This window comes from Melanostigma gelatinosum, assembly GCF_949748355.1.
Source record: "Melanostigma gelatinosum genome assembly, chromosome: 15".
NCBI classification, from domain to species: Eukaryota; Metazoa; Chordata; class Actinopteri; order Perciformes; family Zoarcidae; genus Melanostigma; species Melanostigma gelatinosum.
In genome coordinates, this window is record NC_136648.1 from 5,819,850 (window position 1) to 5,832,780 (window position 12,931).

General features: G+C 42.1%; 1 protein-coding gene across 1 annotated transcript in view; it reads left to right on the forward strand.

The window, feature by feature from the left end:
* Nucleotides 1-12,931, forward strand: part of asic1c (acid-sensing (proton-gated) ion channel 1c) — a gene marked incomplete at its 5' end in the record, with an annotated part of 73,145 nt that overhangs the window by 938 nt on the left and 59,276 nt on the right. The window lies entirely within an intron of this gene.

The window sequence follows — 12,931 nt, forward strand, 5'->3', positions numbered from 1 at the left end:
AAGGCTTCCATGAAGAGATGAATCATTTCAGTTCGGTGTTGTCTCCCTATATTTCGAGGGGAGATTGTTTCCATGAGGGGTTGTACTGACACACACACACACACACACACACACACACACACACACACAAGCATTTTGTTTTTGCAAATCTGACGCTTTAATAGCGAATCAAAGTTCTTCACTGATAATTGCTTTGTTATGAGGCTGGAGTCACCGGGGCTGTCTGTTGTCATTATTCTTCCCACCGCATTGAAATATTCATTAGTGCTGCTCTGCGGGATCTCTTTCAGGTATTTCTCAGCAGTCGCTGGAAACAATTTATTTGTTGCGAGTCTCAAATGTCTAAATGAAACCGATTCTTCTACAAAGATTGTTTTTTAGAGATCATTCAGAAAAGGTGCCTCGTGTGTGTGCTTTGATTCATTCATCAACACTCCAGTTGGCCACACATCCAATCAAGCACAACTCTTCATTCACCGTTCAGTGTGAATGAAGTTCACTAAACTCCGAAATGCTCATTTAAATGAGTAACAAAGACGGGCCCCACAGTAGTTTGTAAGTAATGGAGTGTATTAGTTAAAGCAGAGACCTGATCTCTGTGACATCAGACGATATATCCTCTGAGCACACCCAAGCACTGCTGCTGCTGCATTATAATGTACACTGTGAGATGTAATATCTTTAACAAGTGACACTTACACAGGGAGTATAAGTGGGCTTTTAATGGAAAGGATGACCTTATTGCACTTGTCCTAAAGCAGAGCAACTATGAAGTCACAGAGCAACTTATATTCGTCCTCCAATTTAATCAGCGTCAGGAAATCTATCGAACGAGAAAGTGATTCAAGATATCACTGTATGTGTGTTATGTTATTGCTCCAAACATTTTCCTGTCATGCAATCTGTGATCTCCACTCGTACTCCAATCACATGCAGGGATACAAGTTTGAGTTTAATCAGACTGTTTGGTTACTTTTAGAAGTTTTTATGAGTGAAATAGAGACCTAAAGCTCTCCTTGGCTTAGTCTGGATTGCCCATTATTTAATTTGAAGAAGAATACACTGGGCAAAAAGAGAGCATAATACAGCTGCAGCCTGGGGAGAGGCAGCGCTGCAATATCACTTGTTTGTTTCACTTCCCACTCTTATTTAAAGACGTTTTATTGTGTCCTATATCCTGTATCTTCAAGTGCAGGTGTATGGAGTAACACCTAACTTACTTATCTCTCGATTGAGTCTATCCACTCCCAGAAATACCATTTCTAATCTGCGCTGTATCTTTAATCAAGCCTGCAAGAAATCACCACAGATGGCTAGTTTTTAAGGAAACTGACTATTATCTTCAGAGTTGCTCAAAACTCTTCTCTGCTGTGTGAGCAGATGAAGCGCTAATGTAATATTGATTTTCTTTTCTTTTTTTTTTGGTTTTAATTTGTATCGCGGATACTGTGAATTTGAAAAAGTCTCCATTTACATGTTCGTTTCCAAGCGGCACTCAAGAGTGTCTTGAGAAACGAATCATTCATGGGAAGCTAATTGCCGTTGTGTTGCTTAAATCAAAATGCATTCAGCGGCACACGGTAGAAACAGTGAGTGGATTTGGATTTGCCGCGTGTTCACTTGCTTTTGCTGGGACAAATTTGTTGGTCCAACAAACTGTGACCTTTCACCTGGTATGAGATTTGAACAGTCTTGTTGATGCCCATCAATCATTGTGTGTGTGTGTGTGTGTGTTTGGATGGAGCGCTGCCACGCAACACTGCATTGTGCTCTCAATGGACAGAAATGTGTTTGTCAGGACTTTGATGAATGCCAGTATTCCTGATGTGTTTGGTGCTGTACCTGATAATAATCTCACATAACTTAACTGTGAACACTGAGGCTCGCTCATTAACAGAGTAACTTGAGTTCATAACCTGCTTCAGTGGGGAGAAAAGAAGGAAATGTTTCGAATATAGCAGGTTGTATTTAGTTGACTTTATCCATGCTGTTTTCTTTTCCAAACACAGACTCACTATTCACTGACAGTATACTGATATTTAGATGACTTCTACAGGACATTTTCAACTGTTTAAATTCCCCTACAGACGCGTTGAGAAGAGGATTTACAATGCAAAGCACTTGTGGAAGTGATGGGCTTTGACCTTGAATAAATGAAGGAAGAATTCCATTAAGTCTGGTTCATGATGCATTCTGGGAAGCAAAGCATTCAAAAATGTTTTGCATTGTAATGGGCGGGCGGGCGAGGGGAGAATGCCACTTTGTGTTTCCAATGCAATTAACAGCCTTAATCCCTCCTGCTGATTCTGTTGGACACGTGCTATCAATGCCATGAAACATTTAGGACCATGGCCAAATTGAAGTATATTTTGTACCAGCAGTTGAAAATCAAAATACCCACTTGAACACGAATGTTATCAAAGACGTTATCTGTCAGTCCTGAGGTCAGGGCAAGCTGTTTCAATATTTAAAATCAGATTTTTCCACGGCAGTTGCTCTCTCTTTTTTCATAATCTTCAGATGAGTATATTCTCTAACCCCCAGATTCTTCTCTCAGAGTGAGCTTCATCTTCAGAAAGATGAAAGACATTTAAAACAACCTCTTCTGTGAGATGTAGAAATCTACCTTCCAGTCTGACAGTGAACCAGAGTTCAAATCGTCTCCTGAAATCTCCCAAAAGCTGCTTTCCATCCCGGCTATAGCAGCAATCCTGCAACCACGACTAAGGCTTGTTCTGTTGAAAGATCATAGTAGAATTAACTAGATTTCAATTTCGCCATATTTTTTCACCATATCAACAAAAGTGAATTTACTGGGGATTATACAGATTGGAATTTTAAATATGGTATTTGGTCCGAAACGGCTGTGTTCCTGTCAAGAAAATGACCTTCATCAATACGTATTTATTGACTCTGAAAGGCGGCACGAGTCGCCTGTGACTCACGCGGTATGTAAATGAGCCTTCAGTAGATGATAGACTGCAGCTAGTGAACAAGAGGCTGATTATCATAATCTGATGGTGTGGATGTGGCGCCACATTCTTAAGTCTTGACGGGTCGTGACGGGTTCCTCTCGGGCTACATTTCTGTCCATTTCCTACCGAGTGTGTAAAATCAGCATTCATCATGCCATTTGGCTGAGGCTCAGTCTTTAAGATGCGAGTTGTCTTTCATCTTATCACCCGGATGACAGCAGGTGCCAAAGGGGAGGAAACCCGGCTACAGTTGAGACGAGGCTGACTGACGCAATGTGACTTGTGGATCTACGCGTTGGATGTTTCGGTGTTTTTCAGGCAGAGGTCCTCAACATTTCCCCTCTGAACAGATCGACACAAGAGCCCGAGGATGCATCTCTGTAGCCTCGATGGCGCTGTCTCATCGCAGCTTATCTTCAGCGGTGGTGTATATGTATGGAGTGCAATGAAAGCCGCGTCAAAGAGAGACATTTAAATGCAGAATTTTATGATTTCATTGTTTGCAGAGCAGGGTCTTTTGTTGACAACACGCTGAGTTGTCAGAGTAAAATATCACAGTTTAGCAGATGGTGATGCAGATTGTGTTAATAATGACTGTAATGATTAACTGTAAAAAAAACAACACAAAAACTCCTGTAAAATATGTTTGTCTCAACTCTTTGATCAATGACATGTCAGTTTGTGAATATCTTTCTTACAGAGGACTTGTGGACTTGTCAAGCACAGGTGCGGCTCCTAACATTAATAACAGCTGCATTGTGTTTGGGTGTGGCAGTGCCAGGACCCTGGAACCCACACAGAATGCAGCCATGTATGTAATGGAGCATGTTAGTCGGACATTCCTTCTCCTGTTAGCTCTGCTGTTTTCTTTGCATAAGAAGAAAGATATCTGGTTCTTAAGCTGCTTCATGCTCAATGTTCACCAGCTAGTTGCTAACTTTGTCTGCCTGCTGCTAAATGCTGGCCAGGTAGTGTACAGCCTGTTCATCACAGCTTTGCTAACGGCTGCTTTAAACTGCAGAGTCAGTCGTTGATAATTAGCTGCTGGGTCATCATATGTGGGGCCTGCTATCAGGAGGGTCCATGTAGTGTTGCAGGATTTAATCGATGCGCATGCTCAAACTTCTGTTTACATCCCGGTATCTTCTTACCAAGTGTAACCAGACAGAGGCAGACACAACACACAGAGGGCTGCCTGTAGTCAGGAACATGGCAGCATACACGGACACACAGTGAGAGCATGTAACAACACTTCACAAAGCTACTTCCCATGAAATGGTATTTGCAGCAGTAAGACACCAAATCCACAAACTGCTCCAGCGGCCACTGTCTGAACCCACTGTAGTCGAGTTGCTGCCGTTATGGAACAAAGCTGTCCTCCGAATTCAGCTGGTGGAGACAAGAAGTCTTTAAATCTGCATCATTAAGCTGATCGGTTTCAGTAAGAAAGGAAAGAATATATCTAGCTGCACTAACAGCTGCTCTGCAAGAGCAGCCGGAACGTTATGTGCACAGGGTCAAAGGGAGGCAACGTTGGAGAAGGAAGAAAACAAGATGCTCCACCGAATAATGTTTCATGTCTTTGGTGTTGTGAGAGCAGAGTGTAGAGGACCTACTCTGTAAACTCAGGAACATGGGGAGATGGGAAAACAGGAGAGCATATCTGGAAAGTACGGTAACGATACAAACAACAAACGGAGCGACGGTGTGATGCATGTTTCAAATGAAAAGTGTCGTTTTCTATATTTTCCATGGCTGGCAAAAGTAAATGATGTAGTTCGTACGGTGGTTTAAGGGATCTAAACCATATGCTGGGTTATGTTTGACATGTTGTCCGTCTTTTTCGGCTGACTTTGATATTGAGTTTACTATTACCAGTGCTGAATTAAAGCTGCCTTGGCAACATAGGAATAGAATATTTCACACAGCTTTGTCTTGACTTCAGGTCGTACCAAACGTCTTCTTCGTTGGTATGAAGACGTGTCATGTTTTATGACACGTTCACCCTAAAAAGAAAGGATTTGTGTTATCGTGGTTGTACAGATGTAATTTATGGTGCTGTTACATTGACCGCCCTGTTAATACTGGCGCTCGCCTGACGTTGTGTGCATGCAAGCACCAAGGCTAAAACCTTACAAATATGGATTGAAGCAGAATATTTCAGTCGATACTTTTGGACTTCACAATGCTCCGGAGTTATTGTAAATGTTTGGATCACACAAGTCGGAAACAATCCGCACAGCTGAACCACCAAAGTAATCTAATGCTACAAGTAATGATAATAATCTCAGTTTAGCATGATCTGTATCTGCAACTGTGCAGAACGGACAATTTTAATTAACAATTGGTGTATTCGGCCCTAGACTCTGTCCTGTATTGATGATACTCGTTGCCTCGCGAAATATTAAAGTGCGAGTCCCCTGCTACTGTTTGCAACCCTACCTGTAACACTGGGGTCTCCATTACTTAGAGCAAGGCATGACAAAACACACAGAGAGAAATAAGAGCAGTGTGTGTGTGTGTGTGTGCTAAACAACAGCATCAGAGGGAGAAGAGTGGTTACAGAAAGAGATATCACTCTGTTTTTCTCTGCCATGGTTTTCAGTATCAAACCAGATCTAAAAATAAATGTTCGTTGGCAAAACGCAGGCTGTAGAGTGGAAAAAAAAAAGAAGCCATCATTGCATCCGAAGCAGTTACTTTGGAGTTTAGCGGCGTCGCTTGAGTGAGGCACCTTCTGAATTACTGAAGTATTCAACGTGTACCCTCCTCTGGGTCGAGAGATTCACTGATTATCTACTTGAAAATAGCTGGAGAATTGCTTCATTGTCCGTCTCACAGAGCAAAGCTGCAGCCAGCCCCGTCACAGTCTTTCACGTGTGGCATCAATTGCTAACGGGAGACTTTTGTTCCCGACAAGGCAATGCCTCCAGCCAGGTACATTTAGTATACCACACTGTCTTTGGGATGAGCTCAAGGAACAAAAGTTGCTTTCCATGCTGTTGTTCCCGAACCCGCAAGCAAAAGTTAAACATCTACCAAGCTGATGACCCAACAAGCTAGTTCACAAGGTTTATTTAATGGGGACTAGTTATTACAACATAGGCTGAAAAGTTTGATGGTGAAATTCACATGAGCAAGACACTTCTGTTATAACCTAGTCAGCATCAGCAGGAACACTTTCGCAATATGACAAATATTTGACTTTCAGTGTCATCTCAGGAAGGTCCAACTTGACTGCAGTTTTTATCGTTTCCTCCAGCCTGAGCCTGCGACTCTCGTCTGCATTCCAGTCAGGGTGTCTCCAATGAGCCTAATCTCTGCCCAACATTGCCTGACTGTAAGTCACCGCTCGCATTTGACAGCAGATGACAACATGCGGTCTTGCAGCCTGCTGAACAACAAGTCGGCTGTGATATCCTTAAAACATTCCTAACGGGGCTGATGCTGTCCTAAAGGTTAGTTTACAGTGACTTCAAAAGCAGGACAGGCTGGACGTCTGGTGATGATCACTACATAGTGCATCTTTTCTTGTCTTTATAAAAAGATTAATTGTGTCGAGAAAACAAGGTTATATTTCTGTGATCATCAGCACAAAAATAATACAAATATTAACAGCCACGGCCTTCTGCGTTCCTGCACTCTTGTTGTTGTTGTTGTTGTTGTTGTTGTTGCTGTGACAGGTGTTACTTTGGTGGTACTTGCTTCAGACCTTGGTTTGAAATAAAGGTTAGTAATGGCTGATTACCACTGCTGTAATAATGAATGCAGTAGCAGCCGCCTCACTGTCTATGTGACGGTGTTTACTAAGGTGCATTGATAACAACATGAAACACAAACAACAAGAAGTATTGTGCTGCTCTAGAGACATACGTCCGTGCTGCCTGCTAACCTAAAGGTGAACCTGTCTGTTCAGACAAACATCATTGACATCATTGACCGTAAAGACAGACTTTTAAACACGAAGAGGGCATTTTAAAATGTGATGCGGCGAAAATGAAAGTAAAATGTGTTTCTCAAGTGTCAGGGCCTCACATAAGGAAGTTCACATTGTCAGCACTGCAGTTTGAGACTAGAAGGGTGCGTTGCTGCGTTGCTCCGTTGCTAAACCGATGTTAGCGAATGGAAAAGAGCACTTGACTCACGCAATTCACTCAAGACTGTTATTGTTCTACATTTTTGATCAGTGCGACCTCAAGTTAATGTGAGTACGTGAAGTAATATCCCTTGATTCAATTACTTTAGACCCGTGTGGCGCCATGGTGGGGAAACGCAATCAAGCCATTCATGCTGTAAACAAAGGTTAATCTAGTGTAACTTGCGTTCACGACGCGCAAGTACAGCACAACAGATAACCTGAAGATGATGTTGCCTTTGCAAAACAAGCACTTCTATATTTTTTGGTGCTGCCTGGTCACAGCGAGCCTCTTGCAACTTCTATTTGCATGAGTGCTTTTTCCATTAACGTACAACAACACAAAGAGGAAAGCACAAATTAATACGTCTCGGGAGTAAATCGATTCTGCCTCCTACATGTTCAGAATATTTATGAATTCCTTCCAGATTTTGCCCAGAGCTTGGAAACAGGCGGCTCCCTTTTACTTCCTTACATTTCGGCTCGTGGAACCACTAATCACACGGACAGTGTTGCGCTGGAAATCATTTCACCTGCCATTACCTTGATTGTGACCCGCGTCGCACCATCATAAACAGCGTGCAGTGCTGAACTCATTTGCATTCGTGGGCGGTGGTGGTTTATTAATCTTCGCCGAGACTGGATTACTGATGTGAAGGCCAAATTGTCAATATGTCCCTCTGTATTGTACAAGCTCAGTTTGTGATGCAACACCGCTCCGGTTTGTTTCTGGGTAACACAATGCTTCCCCTCGCACGTCTCCTGCAGGAATAACAAATAGTTAGAACAGCATTTCTTTACCAAAAAAAGATTTTGAGGATATTTTACCCGAAATGGTAAAAAAAACAAGTTGTTTGTCTGCTTTTATTTTGATTTGATATGACATAGCTTGCAGTCTTGAATTACTATTCGCAATGAAATGAATCTGAGAGAGATTGGTGTGCGCCTCTGAGCTTAACACTGTCTCCTTTTTTCTTCCATCATTAAACCCACTTAGTTTGCTCTTAATGTGCTCTGTCATGTTTTGTCCCTTTTCATTTGTGCTTTAACCACCGTGGCCAATACAATTAGGCTTCAAAATCCTTTCATTTGCGGTTAATGCTAAATCCAGAATATCCCTTTACTCAACACAAGGGTTGTGTAGGGGTGGCAGTGTTGTATGCTTTTATTCTCATTTTTACAGCTTGTGTGTAACATTTTGTACAGAATCATCGACACTGACTCTCAGTGTCAGCTGAGATATGTTGAGAATCAGAATACGGTTTATTGACAAGTAGGTTTTCACTTTTACGTCGGTGTTAAGAACATAAATATTGGATGGGAAAACCACAATATAAACGACTGTAAAAACTCCATAGTGGGTCTAGAAATAGAGATACCATCACAAATAGGCTTTGCAGAAGGTTTATTCTTACACACTGTTGTGGTCTGCAGTTGCAGAACATGCTGCGCTCACGGATACAGAGCAGGGAGATGAAGTGATAGCCTGCAGTCAATGACTGCATCACAGCTTTGCTATGAGAGGAACAGACCACTCGGCATTCCTCAGCTCCTCTGTGTAGAGCGGTCATTTCAATGTTTATTCTGTACATCGATTAATGCCACAGTTAATACAAGCCACATGTCAGCTGGTTTACTCCATTGGAATGAGCCCCAAATATACAGATTTGCTGTGATTTGATAGGAATAAAAGGATAAAAAAACTGCATAATGATGCAGAATATAAAAGTTTAAATTCATGCTCTGTCTGGTCTGTCCGCAGGCAAAAAACACTTTTAAAATGCTTGTTTTCTGAAGTTTGGATCAGGCTCTGCTAACATTGTAGCTGCTTCATCAATACTTAAAATAGCGCCATCTAGGCCTAAATATGGTAGCGGTGTTATTGTTTATACTGTGGACAGTCTACGGCTTATTACAGTCGAATTTTGTCCGGTTCTGTTTGCATCTGTACATTTACTCTGTCTGTAAATACACAGCATGAAAAAGTTCACATTGTCTTTGTGCGACAACACCGTTAGTGTTGTTGGTCTCCTCTTCAACCTTAAAAACAAAATAATTTCATTATTAACTCAACTAATAACTAAATTAAAATAATACATTTTAATGTCAAATAAAACCAGCAAATATTCACATTTAAGAAGCTGGTAGCTTTCAGCAGATTAATGTTGTTTGATTTCTAAAGAGATCTTGAGTAAACATGCATGTAAACTGTTAATTGTTATTCCAGCTTTCAGTGGGTTGTAAATATAGTATATTGTCTCATGATTTAACCACCTGTTTTCTCTTTTTTTTTATATCTCTCTCCATCCTGTTAACTCCAAGATTCAAAGGATGTAGCCAAAGGGAATGACAAGGGAGCACAGTGTCTGCCCTTTGAAAACTCACTGGATCATAATGAATTGTGTCACCCTGTACTGGGTCCGTCTGTGATCTGACTGCACACCGGTTAAACAACAGATTTTCCACACCATCAAATAAACCATCGTACCTACTGCAGTGCGTGAAACTGAAATTGAAATAGTTAATAGAATTGCACAGGACTGCTGGTGATCAAGCAGGTAATATTTGTGACCGCTAGCTACAAATTAATAAAGAACAAAAACAATTAAATCCATATTTCCCATGCTCTGCAATAACTAAAGTGCCACTAGTGGCCCTGTATCAATCCATTCCCACGGATAAAAGCTGAATATTGAAAGCCTTGGTTTTCTTCAGATCTAAACACACGATTACCTGCTTTTGTTGAGCCGTAAGTGTTTCATCATTAGCAGGTTAAATAGATTAAAGCTTGATGAATTAGTTCTCTAATTTCAGTGCAAACTGAAATAAAATCCAGCCCCTCGCTACCTTGGGCCACACTGTTGCCATGGCAGTCGTCTGCGAGGCACGCTCCTGCGCCGTTAATACAAATGGCATTACCCCACGTTCGGCACAATTACCCGACTCGTCTAAGCAGCTCTTCAGGTGCAACAGCACTCCTCCTGCAAGTTAGCATGGAGTGCAATTCAAACTTCAACCCCTAAATCCTATCGCTGGTCAATATGTTGAATCGGTGAATGCTGGGACACACTGAAGGAGGCACTTCCAAGGGAATCGATATGTGAGCATGAGCACAATGAGAGGAAAAGAGTTAAAGGGGACATAGTGTGCTCATTTTGGGTTTCTACTAGAGCGTGTTTACTTTGCTCTAATGTATATTCATGCTGTCCCTGTATTCACCCTCCGTCTGAAACACTCTGTTTTAGTGCCTGTTTCTTTAAGCCCTGCTCCTCAAAAAGCCCATTCTGCTCTGATGGGCTTGTAAAAAAAAGAAAAAAAAGAATAGTGCATCTTTGCAAAGCTAGTTCTCAGTCAGAGGTTAAAAATGCTGAAATAGGTTAGTTGTATATATTCTAATGAGCCTGTATGTGATGGTACAGAAACCCAAATTTATGCGCACTAAAAAAAAAGAAAGAACAGTTTCTCATAATCTGTCCCCTTTAGTTCTAACTCATGGTACTCATGAACTCATGGTATTTTAACATCATAAAGGCAGATGGTCATCTTAAATGTTCATTCCATTCAAAGAATAGGTTCTGACGAATGTGTATTGTTAATTTATTGAGTATTTCATTTATTATGTGTTGATTTTTCATTCAGTCAATTTACTTTGTGGGGAAAAAAGGCCACAGATAGCACTTCTGTCTGTGTAAGTACATTTATCTCTTTTTGTCTCACTCAACGATGATGAGCATATTTCTGTTGCACATCCTTTTTTTTGCAGACAATAATCGGATGACGATACCGAGCTGGAAAACTTTTCCATTTCCATTTAATGTGCAGCATCCACTCAGCTGGTCTTCTGCTCTTCATTCTTCACACATGCACAAACTCTTTGCTCTTGCGCGTCTTTTGTAAATTTGCTTTGAAACTCATTGCGTCACACGTTTGCTCTCACTTGTTTGAACCTGAACTCTTTCACAGCGACCGCCCTCGGTAGTGACCTCGCGTTTATATTTCTTCCAGCTGGTAGTACAACAAAACCCGACTGTTGCTGTCGGAGGTTTCCTGTGTACACTTGTTTGGTGATTGATCCACAGTCTGACAACTGTAACATCTTCCAAGTGATCGCTCTTTCCCGTCTTCCTTTTATGTTTTCAGGGAGACGTTTGTCATAACTATGCACTCCTCTGAGACTCATTATGGCGGTGGAACTGGAGGAAATACAGTAATGGTTCCACTGGGGACACTACTCTCGCCAGAAGCACATTTTTTGGAATGTAAAGCCTCGTCCCATGTGTGTTTGCTTGTGTAGGTTGGTTCAGGCTGTTGCAATGTGGACACCAAAACTGCAACTGTGTTTGTATTCCCACGCACGCCCTTCAAAAGTGATAAATTGTCTGTTGTCATGGGTATCCAAATCTGACTCGGGCTGAGTTCAGAGTTTGGCGTGATTCAAAATTACAATGCCTCTCGATTATTAATGGCTTTGCTTTGAAGCCTACGTGCCACCTGTGTAATTTAATGGAGGGCAGTCAAAAGTGGCCATTTGTGTGTTATTTTGGAGCACAGCTGGAAGTGCACTGGAGGTGTTTGTGAATGTGCTCCCTCAGCTTGCACTCACTGCAATCAGACAGTGTCCGTTTCACCACCATATCTTTAGCATTGCAGCGGTTTCAACAACAGTAAATGAGGTCCACAGCTCCCACAAAGTGAGCCGGAGGGGTTATGAAGGAGGACGTTGACAGAAGTGCAAAAACCCTGCAGGAGATAGTGAAGCACAATCTCACCGGATTCTGCCACTGTATTGTTATCTGTAATTGTAATGACCTCACCTGGAAAGTGTTGTTCTGATACGTGCGAGGAGGAGTGGTGACTCATCGTTTGCATTTTTCTGTAACTGTGCTTATCTCAAAGTGTCTCTATTCTGCAGCACAGTTCGTTTCCTTCCTGTCTCCTCTCTCTGCCTCCGTATCCGCAGATTAGGAAACCTTTGCTGCTGCTGATTCACACTTTTCCCGACACAACACAATCCGAAGCTCAGACTGTTTTGATCAGAAAAAGTGATGACTGTTAGTAGGAGTCACCTGAAATTGAGTTTCTACGCGTTTCCTCAAAAAAATGTATAAAAGCACTGCACTTAACAATGTCCTCCTTGCAGTTAACCAATGCAGCAGTCCGATAATTGATGTTCCCCTGAAAGCCAAGGGTGTCTCTCTTTCTCTCCTCTCTCTCATCCCTACTTTGTTTCACCTCCATCTTCCTCTCTGTCTCCGCCTCCCTGTCTTATATCTGCCGATAAAGTCTATCAGGAGTCTCTATGCACGAGAGCCACGTGGGAACATTCCTTCTTAAAGACACTCCTCATTGAACACCTCAAACTGTAATTGTTATGAAGAAACTGCTTCGGTAGCTGAACTATAGCTCTTCTTAATGGCTGATTTTTGGCTCCTCGTTCCCCAGATGTAGTCGCTTGATAATGCTGCGATTGTCGAGATTCTATTTACTTGACACGCTAATGTCATATGGTAGCCGTGAGTCAAGATCATGTTCCTGCATGGACATCAGAGTCTCCATTAGTCAGCGTGGCGCCGCTGTCCAGAGCTGAAGGAGATGTGTTTTCTCCTCAGTGGGTCGTGGGAAGGCTCTCTGCAGACGAGTCCACGTCTCACTCACTCTGCTTAGTCAGGCCTAACACGCCAGTGGCGGATCATTCTCTGCCTGCATATGAATTAAAGCAGATAGCCTTGTCCGTGCTGTATTGTCTGCTGTGCCGCCGAGTGCTGTTTTCAAACTCCTCACAGGGAGGTGGTGCTTCTACTTCACTGAGGCTAATGACGGT